General features: G+C 31.5%; 1 long non-coding RNA gene across 1 annotated transcript in view; it reads right to left on the bottom strand.

The window, feature by feature from the left end:
* Window positions 1-17,099, bottom strand: part of LOC129917813 (uncharacterized) — an 83,765-nt gene extending 66,666 nt beyond the window's left edge. Inside the window, exon 1 of the long non-coding RNA XR_008772864.1 lies at window positions 17,058-17,099. This is a non-coding gene — a long non-coding RNA (uncharacterized LOC129917813). The remainder of the gene's footprint in view (window positions 1-17,057) is intronic.
* Window positions 17,100-17,788: the final 689 nt, after the last annotated feature.

Raw genomic sequence — 17,788 nt, 5'->3', positions numbered from 1 at the left:
TCGACGGTTAAACTGCAAAACCTCGTAAGTCTAAAAATTCGAAAAAATATTATTAATGCAAACAATTCAGAAAATTCAGAGCTATCTTTTGGTATATTCAGCTTAACAATGTTGTTCTGAACATTTTTCAGGAATGACAAAATTCAAACACTCGTATTGATAGATCCCATACAAAAACAAGAAACACAACATTTTGTTTTTTGATTTCTGAAAAACTTGCAAAAACGACTTAGGGTAACTTCGGGCATTATAGCGCACCGGGCATTATGGCGCACCTCTCAACTAGCATACTTCCAATACTCGCATTTAAATAAAACCAATGCAGAAACTTTGGACTTCGTCGAACACTAGCCTTGTGACGATCGCAGGTCAGTGCTATTATTTTTGTGCCAAACAAAAAAGAAAACAAAAAAAATATACCGGTTCTGGGTTCCAATATAATATCGCTTTGTTTTTGTTTGTGTGCATCTCGGTAAGTATACAGTGCACGTGTTTGTTGTAAAGAGTGAAACGCAGAGTACAGTTTTGGTTTGGTTATATCACTTGTTATATTTTAACTGAAGTAAGAATTTTGTTTAGTTTTTGGAGTTTTGTGAATATGTGTATATTTTGCAATATGGCGCAGATGCAATAAGGGCATTATGGCGCTATATTATACCCGACTGCGCCATAATGCCCTTATGTAAAACTAATTTCAAAAGTAACTCTGCATTTTTTTAAATTTGAAAATAACCTCAATTTAACGTTAATTTTATGAAACTTATTTACAATTATATTTCAGAAATGCTGAATATACGTAAAAAAAGTGAAGGGTTCCGAAGTAAATGGGGTTCGCCATATTGCCCGTACATAGGGCAATATGGTTTTTTTTTGACTATTTTTAATTTAAATTATTTTTTGTTAAAAAGCTTAAATTTGTATTCTTAAATAATTTATTTATGTTACGTTTTTATGAAACTTAATTAAAAAAAATGATTGAAGTAAAAATTGTAGTCCGTAGTAAAGTTATTTGAGTTTGTGCTTAGGTATGCCATAATGCCCTAATTTACCCTACGAGGTTTTGCAGTTTAACCGTCGATTTGCTCCCATCATTTTTCTGGGGCAAAATGTTATTCATATTTTTTTCTGTATTTTTACTTTTGAAGAACATCCCACTGCCATCCAAAAATCTAAAGGAGTTCCCAAGCAGGATTCGAAGATCTACACTTCATCGGTATTCATCAGCAAAAGAAGAAACATAAACTCTTGGCGAATTTAGTCTCTATACTTTACTCTCGTAGAAAAATATTCAAATACAAATTTGCAGTTTAAAATGAAATTCATGAGTTCTCTTAAAGGCACTCACTCTGACTCATTCACATTCAGAACCTTGAGTCTGGCATAGATCCAACAACCAGTACCAGCTACAAGCACCATATCCGAATCAAATAATGATTTTTCAATAAAATAATTTCCAAATGTTCAAGTTGAAGGTTCTCATTCTTCCCCTCTTCGTCTCACCGTCAATGCTAATCATTATCATCAGCATAATAAAACATTTTTTTACCACCCTCATCCTCCTTCCTTCTCCTGCCACTCCTTATCTACGACTACACAGGAGAAGGCATCATCATCATCATTATCGAATATATCCTGGAAAGACTTTTTACATAAATTTCCTTCCTTGGCTCGTGAGTTTGAAGTATATCTATGAATTTTATCTTTTTCGATTTTATTTGGCAATGAATTTCAATTCGAATAATGAGTGCGGTGAATGTTGTTGCTCCTGGCTGAAGTTACCTGCTTATTTTTTTTTTATTTTTTGAGAAATTAGGTGGAAGGAGTAGAAATTTAGGTATTTACTGGCAGCAGATCAGAAAAAAAATAGCCACACATCTGGATCTCTTCGATTAGAAGTACCTTTTGTTATGTTTTTTTGTTTTTGTTTTTATTTTATTTTTTTTCTTCTTCAAGTCTCATTCTCTTTTCATGAAACAGGTCCTTTTTAAGGATATGAATTTTTGATGAGGTTGTTTTTATTTTTTGAGTCTTATTTGACTGGCACAGGAGGATGTCTTGCACCAGTGTTGGCAATTTCACATAATTGTTGTCATTTCCCTCTTCTCATTCGTCAATGATGAAAGCTGATTGTTCTGTTTTGTTTTTTACAGATTTGTTTATATTTTAGGTATGTGAGTTCTAAACAATTTTATAATATTTATTGAATTTTTCTAGAAAAAAAACCAAAGTAGTACTAATAGTTCTATCTAGTACAAAGGTATTAAAAGTCTTAAGTTGTCAATCAATAACTTTAATATCCTTTTTGAGATCTTAAAAAGCTTTGGGTTTTGAGAGAAAATTTTCTTTGGCTTTTGAACTATATGTTCTAAGTCTTCAAGTATGGTCACCCTAATATTAGGAGATGAAAGACTCTTTCTTCAATTCGAAGAAAAATCAATTTTTTTTCTTCTTTTTTTGCTCTCGAACTTGTTTCTTCTTTGGTCTTTACTTTTTGGACCTTCTTTTTTTTCTCTATATTCTTCTATAAGGCTTCTATGTTTTTGTTGTTCTTTTTTTTTTGGCTTTTCAAGATATAGAATGAACTTTTCAACTAAAACCTACTACATACAAATACATATTTACTGCTATAATACTTGTTAGAGCTTGAGAATGCATCTGTCTTCACTTTAAATATAGTGGTTGCAGCATTTTTTTTTGGTGCCTTTGGCCTTAATCTCTTTGAAGATATACATATATCGATTGGGATGTTAAGTTGAACCTTGTGACTTTTGTTTCCTTTTTCTTGTTTTGAAGTTTTAAAGATAAAAAAGTTTGTATTTATTTTTAAGTTCATTTCAACTGCAGTAATAAAACTTATTTTAAAGAAAAAAATGAGGGTGATTTTTGTTTTTTGGTGAGCGTAAGGAAATATTGAGTTTGGTGAACTGTGATGATATAGTTGGAATAAATTTTTGGTATAAGTTTTTTATTTCCATAATTTAATGATTTTTGCATGTCATTTTTTTTCTGAGACTTATTGAAATTTTAGAAAATTATTAACAGAAGGAAACTTATAATGTATGGAATCTTCTGCTGTGAAATCAGGACCCAGAAAAGCCAAAGCAATAAACAGGATCCTTTATTAATTTTTTACTCAAAGTTAAGGGGCATTTTTGAGGAGTTATGTGTCGATTAAGAACAATATGTCTTTAATTTGATGTCTTACTCGAGTTTTGGCAAGTTATATTGGAAAAATAAAAACACCTATTAGAGATTTTTCTGGAGTGATTATGCTTTTAACTAGAAATATTTTTATAGCAACGTAAAATTTAAGAAATTAAAAAAAAAGCTAAATAAAAATATTATCGCTTTTCATAAGCCAGACATTTTGTTTTACTAAACTGTCTTCTTGCGATGAATTTTTCATCAAAGACTTTGCATAACAAGTATATAATAATTTGAAAAATCAGAGAATGTTCAACAAATGTAAACTCACTAACAAGTTTTAAAGATTTGTGCATTCACAAAAAAAATAAAGTTACTCATACGCCACCGAGTCCCACTAAATTATACCGAAACCAAAATTAAAATAAAATACACGTTCTTGCTTTTTTGTTATAGTTGCTTTAAATGTACTACTTATATTAGGTATTTCAAAGAAAATATTTTTATTAGTTTTTATTGTTATCAAGAGAGTTCATGGAAAAATTTTAAATTTAAAAACAAGTTAACTGTTATCAACTTCTATTTTTGGGGAGATGTGTTTTTGTTTTATCAAAGCAGTTTGTTCAGTTTCAGTTTTGTCCTCCAAACACTTGTTTTTAGCGTTAATTTTCACGACTAAGAACCGGGTAAGCCTTTTTTCATAACAAACACTCCAATTTTTTTTTACAGAACGCATTTTCATATGCATTCAAGTTTATGCTCTAAGGATATGCTCCATTTTAACAATTACCTAGTGTCTGATAGTTGTGTAAACATTACCAAAAAGTTTGTTAACAGTATTATAAGCGACTTAAATTTCCTTCCACTCAGAAAAAAATTAAATTATATTAAATCCTTTTATCATATTCCCTTTAAAACATCTTTCAATTACCAAATCACTCAGTATGTGGCAGTAAAACACATCAACACACACATAACACCAGTGCCCTGGTTTTCCCATCAGAAACTTTATTTTTAATTAATCTTAATGCGTTGTATAGAGGTAAAAGGTGTTACCTCTTTTAAGAGTTTGTGTGTGAACGACACAATGATGTCCTTGAACATAACTTCAAGAGTACAGGTACCAACAAAAAACACACAGTAGTAATAATTCCATCTTACCCTGAAAAAAAAAATGAAAACTCCTCTTTCTGAAAGTGATTGTGTGTGTTTTTGTGTTACGTGCGTGTGTGTGGTTTACATTTTCCCTAAGCTAATACTGAAGCAAAAAGTATAGGTATCTTGTTTAAGAGGTTTTGACAACAACACGACACGTATATAAAACACTTTTAACCTAAAATAAAATAAACCAACTCCCAAAGATTGTTTTTTAGTCCTTGACCTTATTTTAAGTCTGGAAGTTGAGTTTTTTTTTTTTAATTAAAAAAAAAAAAAAAAATGGTTTTCCTCGAATCTTCTTCATTCCCAAACGATGTGCCTTAAACATTTTTTATTAAATCTTTATGTTAGGTGTCGTAGGATACCAAAACGAGAAAAAGAAAAAACGAAGAAGGATGAAAAAAACAGAAACAGACAACCTGACTTTGAAAGTCCTTAAATCATTCAAATATATCCTTTTTTTCTAAGTGATATTAAGTAATACACCACTCTTTAGCCCAACACAATGACTTCATCAAGTTTGGTCTTTATTTTTTCTGTTTTGTTGGTCATTCGATATGGAAGTCCTAATCATATAGTGCCCCATCCATATACAACATGACATTCATTGTCCCATTGTAACTAAAAAGGATATCTCCTCTCATTGAAATTGTTGCCTCCTCGTCCTCACGATGTTTCTAAATGTTGTTAGTCGGTCTATGTGTGAGGCTCAGTGAGAGAGGGTATAAACAAGACTCTGCCATTAATCGTTGTAACATCCTAGTTTCGGCCACATAACAGTATTCTCATGTATTAACTTTTGTTATTGCCTCTTTCCGTTGAATGTGACAAAGTGACAACCACTTGGAACTTGGAACGAATTCAGGACAACGACTACGACTATGACGCCGGCTTCAGTCCACCACACATCTAACCACCACCCGCCGCACAGTGGGGCACCTTGTATGGGAGACCGGAAAAAACTCAATTAAGACAAAACTACTGAACCAATTTTCATGAAATTTGAAGGAAGGGTAGCTAATAGCAAGACAAACCTACATCAATGACCACCCATTGCCATGTCCACTCAAAAAAAAATTATATTAAAAAATCTGAAATCAAGTTTTTGCAGCTGTAAATGACTTACTTCCAATCACTTTTTTACTAGCAAAATCAAATTCTTTTGAGTTTATTTGAACATTTTATTGATAAATACTGTTTAAATTTTACGTAAATCAAAAAAAAAAAATCAAAAATTTAAAAAAAGGAAAAATATCCAAAAACGGTAGGTATGACATTTTTTTCAAAATTTAACTTTTTTGAAAACTTTTTTTTCCTTGGTTAGTTTTAAAATTTAAACACCAAGCCTAAACTTTTCCTTCAATTAGCGGAACATTCCATCAAATCATTCTATCTTTTTTTGGAGACAAGTGGAACTAAAGATAAGAGAGGCTTCAAATAACCAGTTTTACTGTATTCCGATTCCGATTCCGATAGTTATAAATAAAGTCAAAAAAGTGACTTAGTGAAAAAAACATTTGTTTTAATAGGTAAATATGCAATGCAGGTTTCATTAAGACAAACTCCTGATCCCAACAGCGACTAAATTGGGAAAAACTTTAAAATTGTGGGTTTAAAATTTTTTTTGCAATCTTATCAAAAATTTTGAGTTATTTCGCAAAACGGACTTCACATTCAGATTCAGCATACCAAAATACATTTAGAAAGATTTGTCTGGCGAAAATAGCTGCTTATTTTTTTTTGCCTTATTTTTTTTTTTGCTTTTTTGAATGACTTTTTTCAGATTGGAATTGCTATAAAAACCGAATACGGACGTCTTCGGGTGAGATTTTTTTTGAAAACTATTGCTGAGATTTAACACTATCTAACGAAACCTATCCGCCAACAGAGGCAAACAGAGGAAGTAGTTAAAACCTTATGTGAACATAAAAAGTCACTAAAATGGAATGTTTTTTGTCAAAAAAATCGTATTCAATTCTTTTTCGCTAAACTAATGTACCATATTGTTTGTCAATTTATTTTAAGTCTATTTACAAAAAAAGTTGGTTCAAACCTTGAAATTATACGGTAAATAGATCATTTTGAAACTACTTGTATTTTTATCAGTTTTAACTATTTTTCAACTTTGAGCGATAATCTTTAGGCCCACAATTTTTTTTTTGAAAAACAGTTTTCATTTTCTGATTCTTCAACTAATTTACTGTTAGAAACGCGTGCAGTATCAAAATAAATCGTACTTCCGAAAGTTTTTTTTTGTCCGCCTTTTCCCCACTGTGCGCCGCCTGTCGCTTCTGCTTATGTCGGCCTAGGCCACCGCACCGCGCCGCGCCGCACTGAAAACGGAGTGTAATATAGTTTGTGGATGTTGTAGAGTTTTGTGTAATCAGGATATTTTAAGCCCAAATGGTCCTCGTTTCTCTCCCACTGTTTCTCTGTTTCTGGTTTTCATGGACATGGACTTTATGAGAACCTAAAGAACACACACTAACAATTCGGTTCAATGCACATTTGTTCGTTTCGTTAGCCCCGGTGGTTATAGAATTTCGGTGTAATGGGACTTTATTCCTAGAGACTACTACAATCAAATGGTGGCTTTAAAGTAAAAAAGGAAAAAGAAAAGTATGAATTTTAAAATTCCATTCGAAACCACAACACAGTTGGCACAACGATGGCAATGAATTGTAAAGAAATTGTCAGCAAAAGTTGGGTAGGTAATCGTTTTCAGATCTCGAAAGGGTTTTTCTAGAATTTTAAAAAAGTCCCAAAATATTACTTTACCAATCCACTCTCTATACCTATCCTGAAATTTTTGTGTCTGTGTGCGTAAGGATATTTTAGTCCTAAAGCTTAAACAGCTTTTTGGAGAGGGAGTTTTTTTTTGAAATTGCACTTTTAATTATTCCCAATTTTGCAAATTGAGTTTTTAGTCGTTTTTGTGGTTTCTCTCTCTTCTCTGAAAAATATCATCATAATCAACAACATAAAGTCGTTCATTGTATAGAAATTTCTCGTCGTTGGGAGTCATTAGAGAAGTTCTAGTTCTCATTTTGTATAGACTCTTTTGCAATATAACAACAACAAAAATGTATCCCACCCCCGTTAAAAGTCAATTTTATTTAAAAATGTTTCAATATTTTGTTAAAATTTTAATTAACTGAACCATTTTTGCAGCTTGAATGCATCCTGGTGGGAAGAAAGTACACACTTATACACACACACATATGAGATATAAAATAGCTTAGCTTAGCTATTGCATATAGTCAAGCCATGTTGAAGCACAGTAATTAGCCAATTTGGCTTATGTAGCTTGGCAGCGAACTAGAAATATCAGGTTAAGTACATTTTTTTTCTGTTTTTTTTTGTACTGTTTTTTTTTTTAAGGGGTTATATCTAGTTGTAAGTGCAAAAAAACCTTCTTTTTTGTTTATTTTTTGTAAAGAGGCATTTAATTATATAAACATAAAGAATACATATCCATATAGCAAATTTAATGAATAAAAATAATTCGCTGTGTATTTAAAAAAATATTGGGTTCCGTTGTTTTTGTAGTAGATCTCCTAGACGACCTCCAAAAATAAGGTGTCTGGCGGTGAGCAAGATATCTCTGATCCAGGTCACTTAAAATTAAAAAAAAACCAAAAGATTCATTTTCAGGATAGATGAATGCAGGTAATGAACGAAGGAATAGTCAAAATTTTGATTTTTGACAAAATGGCGGCTTCCCAAAGAAAAAAATCGTATTTTTTCACGAAAATTTACACTTTAAAGTGGCTTTAAAAATCGAATTATTGTCAAAAACCTTTTTCCTTCGTTCATTACCTGGCAAAAGTATCTAAGAAAATTGTGTAAAAATTTCAAGTCGATTACTCCAGCCGTTTCGGAGAAATTTTGCTCACCGCCAGACAACTTTTTCTTGGAGGTCGTCTAGGAGATCTACTACAAAAACAACGGAACCCAATATTTTTTTAAATACATAGTGAATTCTTTTAATACATTTAATTTGCTATATGGATATGTATTCTTTATGTTTATTTAATTAAATGCCTCTTCACAAAAAATCCACAAAAAAGAAGGTTTTTTTGCACTTACAACTAGATATAACCTCTTAACCCTTTTTTTGTATAATAGTGGTTAACTTTTTGTTATACCTATTTGTTTTCTATGCTAAAATGGGTGTAAAGAACTTTTTGTTGTTGTTTTTGAAAAGACTATAACAACTAAGTGATATGAATAGGGATTTCATTCTGTTTAAACATTTATGATGATAGATGAACTATATGATGGGCAAAAAAAAATTAGGGCACCAAATGATTGAATAATAATGAAAAATAAGTTTTGTTGAAAAAGAAATCATTTTGCTTTTTCAAACATTTATCGTAGTATGGACAGACAATCCAATACATATAAATTGTAAGCCGAATAAAACGACGCAACTTTATCCACCTTGGTTTGTCTATTAAATTTCGTTAATTCTATCAAAGCGATTTTTCAACTCGATAATAAGCTTAGTTTTGGATAATTTTTTTTGTAGGACAATAGAATTATTACATATATGTCTGTTTTGTAACCATTCAAAGAAATTTAAAAAAATACAAAATTTTATTTGTACTACCTCTATTAAAATGCCTTCTTTATTATGAAACAAAAAAATGCACAAAATGCAAAAATGCATTGTTTGAATTTTTAGAGCTTTTTTATATTTTTTTAAAATAAAAGCAAAAATCCATACAATTCATTTAAATAAATTTAAAAAAAAAGTACTTATAAAATAAGATAGAAAATATCAAATATAAAAAAAAAATGTTAAGTATACGCCGCAGTGACTTACAATTTATAACATAAATAAGAAGATAAGCATGATTGAAATATTGAAGCCTGAGATATCAAATGAAAGTATATACAACAACCAAACATTTATATGTTCATTTATCACTTCAATTGCAATAATGAAGTAATTGTAGATTTTTTAATAAATTAGTTTTTTTGATGTGATATTTTCAGAAACACCAAAATAATTCCTAAAAAAACATAATCGCAAAATATTTTTCTTCGAATCATGTGCAATTTCAGAACAATAGTAAAATTATATATCGGTCCTTAATCATTATTTTGATAAATGAGCATATTATTTAAATACGAAATAAAAAGAAAGGTAGGCCTAAAAACTCCTGGTACAAGCAAATGCAAAAACACCAGCATTCAGTTGGCCTCAGAAACGGAACAATACAAAACCGGGAGGCTTGCCGCCGATTTCTGAGGTCAACCCGGCGAACCCCACAGGCGGATCACTAGTGTGAAGCAGTAACGTGGGAAGGTTATGATCCCCTCGACATCGAGATCATAACAGCGCCGAGAAAAAGGAAGAAGAAGAAGAAGAAGAGCATATTATTTAAATCAATATACAGGGTTTTCCAAAAGTAATGGGAAAAAACTTAAAGGCTTTCTGAAATGAATAACCAAGTCTTACTTATTACTTGTTTTGATACCAGCTCAACCGAATATCATATATGTATAATTCCCTGCAGGATGGTGGTTGTTCGTTAAAAAATTAGATCAAGGTATATCGTAAAAAGGATATTGAATATACTTGTATAATATAGCCATTGCCAGCAACGTAAAAAAATATTGTCTCAACTAAAATTTTTTTTTCGATTTTTTATTCTTTTAAATCCTTTCCTGGAGAAAGTATTAGTTAGGAATTTACTCTTATATGTAGGTGTGGAGGTAACTTCCTTCACACGCCACAGGCAACTTACAGAAAGGAATAATAAAAATACAAACAAAAAAAAAGTTTGATGAAAGTCTTATAATCAAATGAAGTAGAATAATTTTTTTTTTCAGAATCAGTGTATCCTTATAATGCAAAGAAGGGAAGATTTTCCAAAAGGAAAAAAAAATGAAAGAAATCGATTTCATGAGATTTTTTTATGATTTTCGCTGTTTTGTTAGGCTATGTGAGATGAAGCGCAGCTCGGCGCGGCACAAAAGTGTTATAGTGATGCGATGAGAAAAAAAAAGAGAAAGTAGAGGAATATAAAGACGATGAAAAACCAACGAGCATGAAGGATTTACTTCAAGAAATCGAATTCGAATCGACATGAGGTTTCATCTTTTGCGATTTTTTTTCTTTTTCTTTAACGGTATTGAGGTTTTATCCTTCGAATGTTGAATTTTTGTTTGCTCTCTTGGCATTTTCCTTTTTCTGTGCTCATCACATTAGCATCATCAAGAGAAGAGAGAACGCAAGGGAACACGCGGGGAGTATAGAAAAGGGGGATTTGGGTGGAACAAGCATCAGAGAGTTCCTTTATTTGGAACAGTTCAAGTATAGTTAAAGGAATCGTTGTGGTTACATATACTTAAGAGGGTTTATCCCAAAAACCTCCTCAGCCATCAAAAATAAGTTCACCATTTGATTGAATGAAACGATATGAGTTTTGGTCCTTTTTTACTTCTTTTGTATTGTGTTATTTTGTGTTGTGCGTTGGAGTTGTTTGTTTGGATATGTTTTTTTTTTTTCGGTTATTTTTCCTGAGCTTATAAAAACTACACACGCATTCAGCATTCAGTTTTATCCTCTTCAATCGTTTGGTTCATTTTTACTGAATTGAATGACTATATTCAAGGACTTTTCCGGGCTTTTTTTTTTTTTTTATTCCTTTTTTTTTTATAAAAAAAGCAACCTCTCAGAACTTTTATTGAATTGTGCATTTGATTGGCAATGGTTTGTACATTTTTTCTCTCGCTCTTGATCTAGGGATACGTGCTACTTGTTGTGCTTTGTTTATCTTGCTTCGATGGCTAGCTTCCTATTTGTTCTTTTTGTGTGTAGAAAGTGACAAGATAATAGATTGAAATCTATATAAGGATGTTATTTTGATATTTTGTGTGTGCAATTGACAGCCGGAGAAATTTTTTTTTTTTTGCTGGAATAATCAAAGCTTTATAATTTTTTTCATGATATGAAAGTATTCTTATCATAATAATGTTTTTGTTTGTTTTGTACATATGTATATGTAGATGGTTTCATTGTGTAGAATATTGTTCAGCCTAATTTGACAAGGATAACAACAAAATTGTTGTCAGAAAAAAACATGTTGCTTTTGTATCAGAGACATATATCAATTAAAATAGAAAGTAGTGAAGGACCTTTTTGTTAAGGTTGTAATTTAAGACCGATTTGGAATTCTATGCTGTTTGTGGATATTTTTTAAATTTTTATAAGATCAATAAAAAATTACAAATTTTCTTGAGGTACACCTTGTTTCTGAATGCCATTATTGTGATTTTAAGATTCTTATTTATAATCACTTTGGTCTTTTAGACTTGAACCCAGGATAGCGAAATTGGGAGGCAATCACCTAGTCACCTAGGCTAGCTCGAATATAAAAATTTAGTTATCTTTAAATCATATAAGCTATCTAGATTATTATTATAATAATATTTCATTTTCGAAAAATCGTCGTCTCGTGGGTCATTTTTCAAAATTTTCGGAATTTAAACGCAACGAGAATCGGAATATTGTGTATTGTTTCATATATTTTCATTATTTGGAAATATTTTAAAATCGTCAAGGAAAATCTCGTCTCGCAATATTGTGAATCAGGAATTATATTTCAATGTTTGCGTTTTTTGCTCCTTTATAATACGTGCGTTCGAAAATAAAAGAAATATATTTAGGAAATAGGCTTACTTATTACCTTAGCGAAGAATCAAACGCTTTCAACGCTATCTCATATATGTCAAATAATGATAAATACCTAATCTTTTTTATCAAAAAACAAAACCTACTTCCATTCATCAAAACTGGTTTTTCTAATAGTTCCTATGGCTATAACTGAACGAAATTTAAATGGGACCACATTGCAGCCACCAGCTATCCAATACAAGAATTATCAAAATTGGTTCACTCAGTCCAAAGTTATGCGGTAACAAACATAAAAAAATAATCATTTTTAGCAAAAAAACAAAACTGACTTCCATGGATCAAAACTGGGTTTTATGGTTTTTAAAATAGTTCCTATGGCAAAAAGTGAACGAAATTGAAATGGGACCACACTGCAGCCACCAGCTATCCAATACAAAAAGAATTATCAAAATTGGTTCACTAAGTCCAAAGTTATGCGGTAACAAACATAAAAAAAAAAAAAAAAAAAAATACAGACGAATTGAATATCTCCTCCTTTTTGGAAGTCGGTAAAAAGTAAAAAACTATGTGTCGAATCCTTACATAAAAATCAAATAAAATACTTTTGTACCGTAGAATCCATCATATAGGTATTATAAGATATCTTTTGTGAACAATCGAGCACTTTAGTGATTCTGTAGAAGAAGTTTTCAAACTTCGAGGGTCGAGCAAGAAGTTGTCATATGTGGAAAAAATGTCAAAAAATTACTTACTGTAATTTCCGAACCTGTCGTATATTTTACCCCATCACTACAGGTTTTCGAGATAAGCTCAAAAATAGTTCACAGACAACCTGAGTCAAACAATTTTTTTGAGGTTATCTCGAAAACCTGACGTGATGGGAAAAAAAAGGATTCGGATTCGGTTTCACCGACCCAAAAAAAACATATGATTAACATAGTCGCACCACCAGGTTTTTGGTTTCTTAAAAATTGTACTCTAAAGAATGATACCTTATTTAAAAACAAATAAAAACGTAGTACCTACCAAAGTTGGATACGGTATGCAAAGTTCTTAAGCAATAAATTCGTCTAACTTTTATAGCGATTTATGTTCTCAACTCTCCCGTCAATTTCCAGCAATAAATTGTAACAAATCAGTTCTCAAGGATTTACTATAAAACGTCGACGTTGAGCTCACATTACCTGCGCTCCGAAGTTTATTCGTCTGTAACATTCCTCATTTCCGTTTGCCTACTATACACTCATATTGGTCAAGACTCGACATACTACTCGAGATGCCATAGAGATCTGCACGTATATTTGACAGGCACAAAAAATGTGAACACAAGTTACCGTTGGAACGCTTGAATGGAATTTTCAAATTGTGAATTCCTCCTGTTCTTCCTGATTTCGTTTTTTTTTTTTAGTCCTGGAATTTTATTTCCTTCATTTTTTGTTTGTTTTTTTTTTTTGTTCGTCCTCGCATCTCGTTTGGAATCACAATTCACAACATCCAGGTTCTCACACGCCCCCCGCTCGACATTTCTGGTAAATTCTCAGAGTTGCATTCATGTCTTTCCTATGTCCTCACTCTCATCATCATCATCACCATCCAATGGCCAATGTTAGTACTAATTCCTAAACATCCTACCGTATAGGTGGCGCTGTCGTGACTTCGCTTTGGTTCGTTCGGACGTCGTCGTATCGTAGTAAGTTTTGGTCGAATGCCAACGTTATTGCGCCCGTCTATATGCAATGGTTTTTTCCCGGCTTCCTTTTGTTAGGTAGAGAATATTTTGTATGTGTGCATTCAAATGAAATCGCATTAGTCAGACGGATGAGAACAACGACGAACAACCTATACCTAACCGGTGACGATGGACGACGACGACCGATGAAGGACGACCAACAGAACGAGTGACATGAGTTAATGAAGATTTTTTTGTTTTGATCGTCCTGATTTGACCGTTTGCTAGTACCTACATACAGCGCGTTGACGACCACTTTCTTTTTTCATCCCACAGAGTGTCCTTTTCAGTTGGCTATTTTCATGAGGAAATATTCACATTTCCGCTTTTCATCTTAGCCAGTAAATTGACCCAATTTCTTGCTAAGGAATTTTTTGGAACCTGTGTGTGTTTTTTGTTAAAGAAGTCTATTCCAAAAAAAAAAAGAGACAAATAGCTGCTGATCCTGCAAAGACCATTTTAAAAATATATGAAAGTTTATTTTTTTTTTCTCAGAATTCGTCCCTAATTTAAAAAGAAGGAAATTTTTGTTTGCTGGTTTTGGCTAGGACAAAAAAATAAACTATGTCACCCGCTTAGAGGGAAAAAAGTTTAATAATTTTTTTAGTTTTTTTTTTAAATAAACTTTCAGGAAGAAAAATTTAATGAATAGTTTCAAAAGGAGAAAGTCACCATTGAATGGACAGGACATATGAACATTTTTGTTTTTTTAGTGTTGGTGGTGTTGGGGGCTTTTTAATGGAACTTTGACAAAAAGTGAACCATTTTCCGAGCCATGAGTAGGAGTAGGGAGAGAGTAGTCCAGTAGCGGCTGTATAACGTTAAAAAGAGTGTAACCTAAGTACTTACCCAAACCTACCTACCTTTTTTTTTTTTTTGGGGAAAAAGTTGAATAGTCATAGAAGTGGAAACAGCCTAGTGGCTTTGAAACGAATTTTAATTAGTTTTGGAGTACAGCACTTACTGACTGTAAAACTGTGCGTAAGCTACAAAAAAAAAGGGTCCTTTTATGCTCTAAAAAGAAAATTAGTTTTATAGTATACTCATATTCAAGCAGCATATAAAGGCACTTTCATGGTTGTTATTTCTTGAATTAGTCATGACAAAACTTCGTTAAATGTAAGGTACATGTTGACCATTTTATAACGAGGGGTAATTTAATTTTATTTTTTATTTTTAAATTTAATTTAATTTTTTTTTTGTATATAATTTAGGTTCAACTTGTGTGTTTTTTGTTGGGGTTGCCTTTTTAATAACCTTTTTAAAAATTTTCAAAAGCCTGAGATTGGTGATATTTAATTTTTTTTATTTGATAAAAAGGAACTAGATAGTTGTATAGAAGGTATTTAAGTGAGTAGGAGTAAACACAAAAATGTAATTTGAAAATATGTTAATTTAATATAGTTTTTTTTTTATGACCCAGTGAAAAAGAGAGACAGAATTTTTTTAAGAGCAACCCGAAATGTTATAATGAAATGAAGTTTAATGAAAATAAAAAAAATTTGTTTATATTATCTTTTTTTGTTGGGTTAGTATATTTTTTTGTGTGACACGAGTTGATTCTTTTGATGGCTTTTTTATTAGTCTCTTTATGGGATTTTTTTTTTTTTTGAATATGTGATGAATTGTGTTAATTTATAATTTGAAAATTCAATAAGTTCTTTTATAAGCAACAAATAGGTTTATTACAAATGCTCTTTAAATTATTTTAACATGTGATGATTAAGGTGAGGAGAACGAAAAGGTGTTAAATTTCAAGTTTTTAACCAAAAAAAACAAAATTAAGGAAGAGTGAATTATTTGAATAATTCCTTTATCACAAAAAGAGAAAGTCTAAGATTTTTTTTTGAAAATATGTAGGTAGTTTTTAAATACAAAATATGAATTTTAAGAAAACAAATAAAGAACTTGTATAAATGCTGTTTTTTGTTAAATTAATCTGTAACCAAGTAAATTTCAGAGATATGTATATTTATTTGGGAGGGTATAATGATTCGAGGGTTGACCATCTTTGTTTTTTCTCATTGTAAATAAGAAGTTTTTGGGACCATTTTTGATTAAAAACATTATAAATTTCCTATTCAGATTTATTACACTTTTGGTTAATGGGTTAAGGAATTGAGCGTTTTAGTGTTTTGCAGAAACATCGTTGTGCATTTTTTTTACACTACGGTTCATTGAATTAGAGTCATGTAAAAAATTTTAATACTTAGTTGGGCAAAAAAGTAATATTTTTTATTTTAAAAATGAGAAAAATTAAGATTTGTAGTTACGGCACATGAAAAAACTTCATAGGGTGACCATTTTTTCGACTTTTTTTCAAATCCCCATAACTCACAAAATTTATGGCTGCGATTTTTTTTATTATTTTTCTGATAACTGTCACCACCTATTCTATCTACCGTTTTCGTTTCGACGTTAACTTTTGGGACACCCTGTATACATATCTTCCTACACATGTATTTTAGAGATACCATTGGCTTTCAAACGCACTCGGCTGTGATATGTAAAACGCTTAGCTGTTTTTGAAATTGAGAAGCCAAATATTTCTTTAAAAAGAAAAGGCTCTAAACGAATAATACAATTCAGTATCCCTCGATTAGAAATTTTATTTTGTGAAATTTTCATTTAATAGACTCCACAATAGAATTTAACTATACCTATAACTATTAAAGTCTTTATTAAGGTGAAGCTCCTAACCATCTAGCATTTAGAAAACCATAAAAATAAATTCCTCCCAATATTATAAAAAAATTATTAAAATAAAAAAAAGTGTAGGTATGAAAACCTTGAATATCCTAACCCACATCAATTTTATATCAAAAATGATGCCTTTACTGCATAAATTTCTACTAAACTAAAAGCCTTTACAAAAAAAAAAAAACCTATAACTTTCAGTTGATTTGATTTATTTGCCTATATCTTGGCCTAAACAAAAAAAAAAAAGGATATACTAATATTTTTCGTTTATCAAAAAAGTATCATCTCGAATTATCTTCATATCTTCGTCAAATGAAACAAAAAAAAAAAAAAACACACACACATGCACATCAATCAAAAAATCCCACAAGTCGTAACGCAATTCTTTCAAAGTTAAACCCTTATTTCGACTATATCTACCATTCAAAGCTCAAAAATTAAAAAAAAAAAAACAAAGAAAAAAAAAAGGAACAAGTAGATGAATAAGGCAAGGACGAGGATGATGGAGATGATGATGATGACGTCCAACTGAGAGATCCTAGAAATGAATGAGCAGAAGATTCTGTGCACATTGATGAGTCCTTTGAGACTTCATCACTCTTTCAATTCTGTATCCAAAACACACACACATACACTCACACCGAAATATTATTTCCTTCAACCTCCACTAACACTGACATTGTGTATTGATGTGGGTATCGGGCTCCATTAATGCTATCCATTTAGTCTGTAGTGTCCTGAAAGGCTAAAAATCGAGAGATGGATTTTTTGACCTCATCAACCGAAGAACCGAGTGTTACCCACTCGAATTCCTGAATGACATTTATATTGCGGAAATGATGATAAACTTGGATGGCATATCAGTGTGATGTAGAAGCTCCTCTCTGCTGATACAGAGGATATAGACGGACGGACAAGGACCAAGGACAACTTGACGTTAGATTGGTTTGGTCTTGACTATACACTACACACATTCATCCATCTATTCATCGAGGTGTTGTTGTGTATAAGTGGTTGTGTCTTCTCTATTCCAAAAGATGTTTGTTCCAGTTAAAGAAATTTCATTTCAGTACTTATTTGCCCGGTAAAGTGAAAGAGACAAGTATACCTATTAAGATATTTTTTGCATTCTCTATGGGGCAAGTATTGGTTTCGTGTAGAAAAAAAAATTCGAGGTTTTAATCAAAACCAACATTACGATGATGGAGAAGATCAAAAAAGTGGTTTTCGTGATGGCGTCCGTCGGTCTGTGCGTCTGTGCGTGTGTGCGTCCATCTGCACATCGAGCTAGGGCCTAAACGGGTGGATGGATTTGCTTGAAACTTGGTACAGATGATTTTTGCGTAATTTCCTAGGTCCGTTTTTTTTTATTTTTTTAATATCTCCGTTTTAACGCATACCTCCCATAT

This window comes from Episyrphus balteatus, chromosome 4 (assembly GCF_945859705.1).
Source record: "Episyrphus balteatus chromosome 4, idEpiBalt1.1, whole genome shotgun sequence".
NCBI lineage: Eukaryota > Metazoa > Arthropoda > Insecta > Diptera > Syrphidae > Episyrphus > Episyrphus balteatus.
Note: the sequence above shows the minus strand (reverse complement) of the source record. Positions and strands in the feature narration are given on the sequence as shown.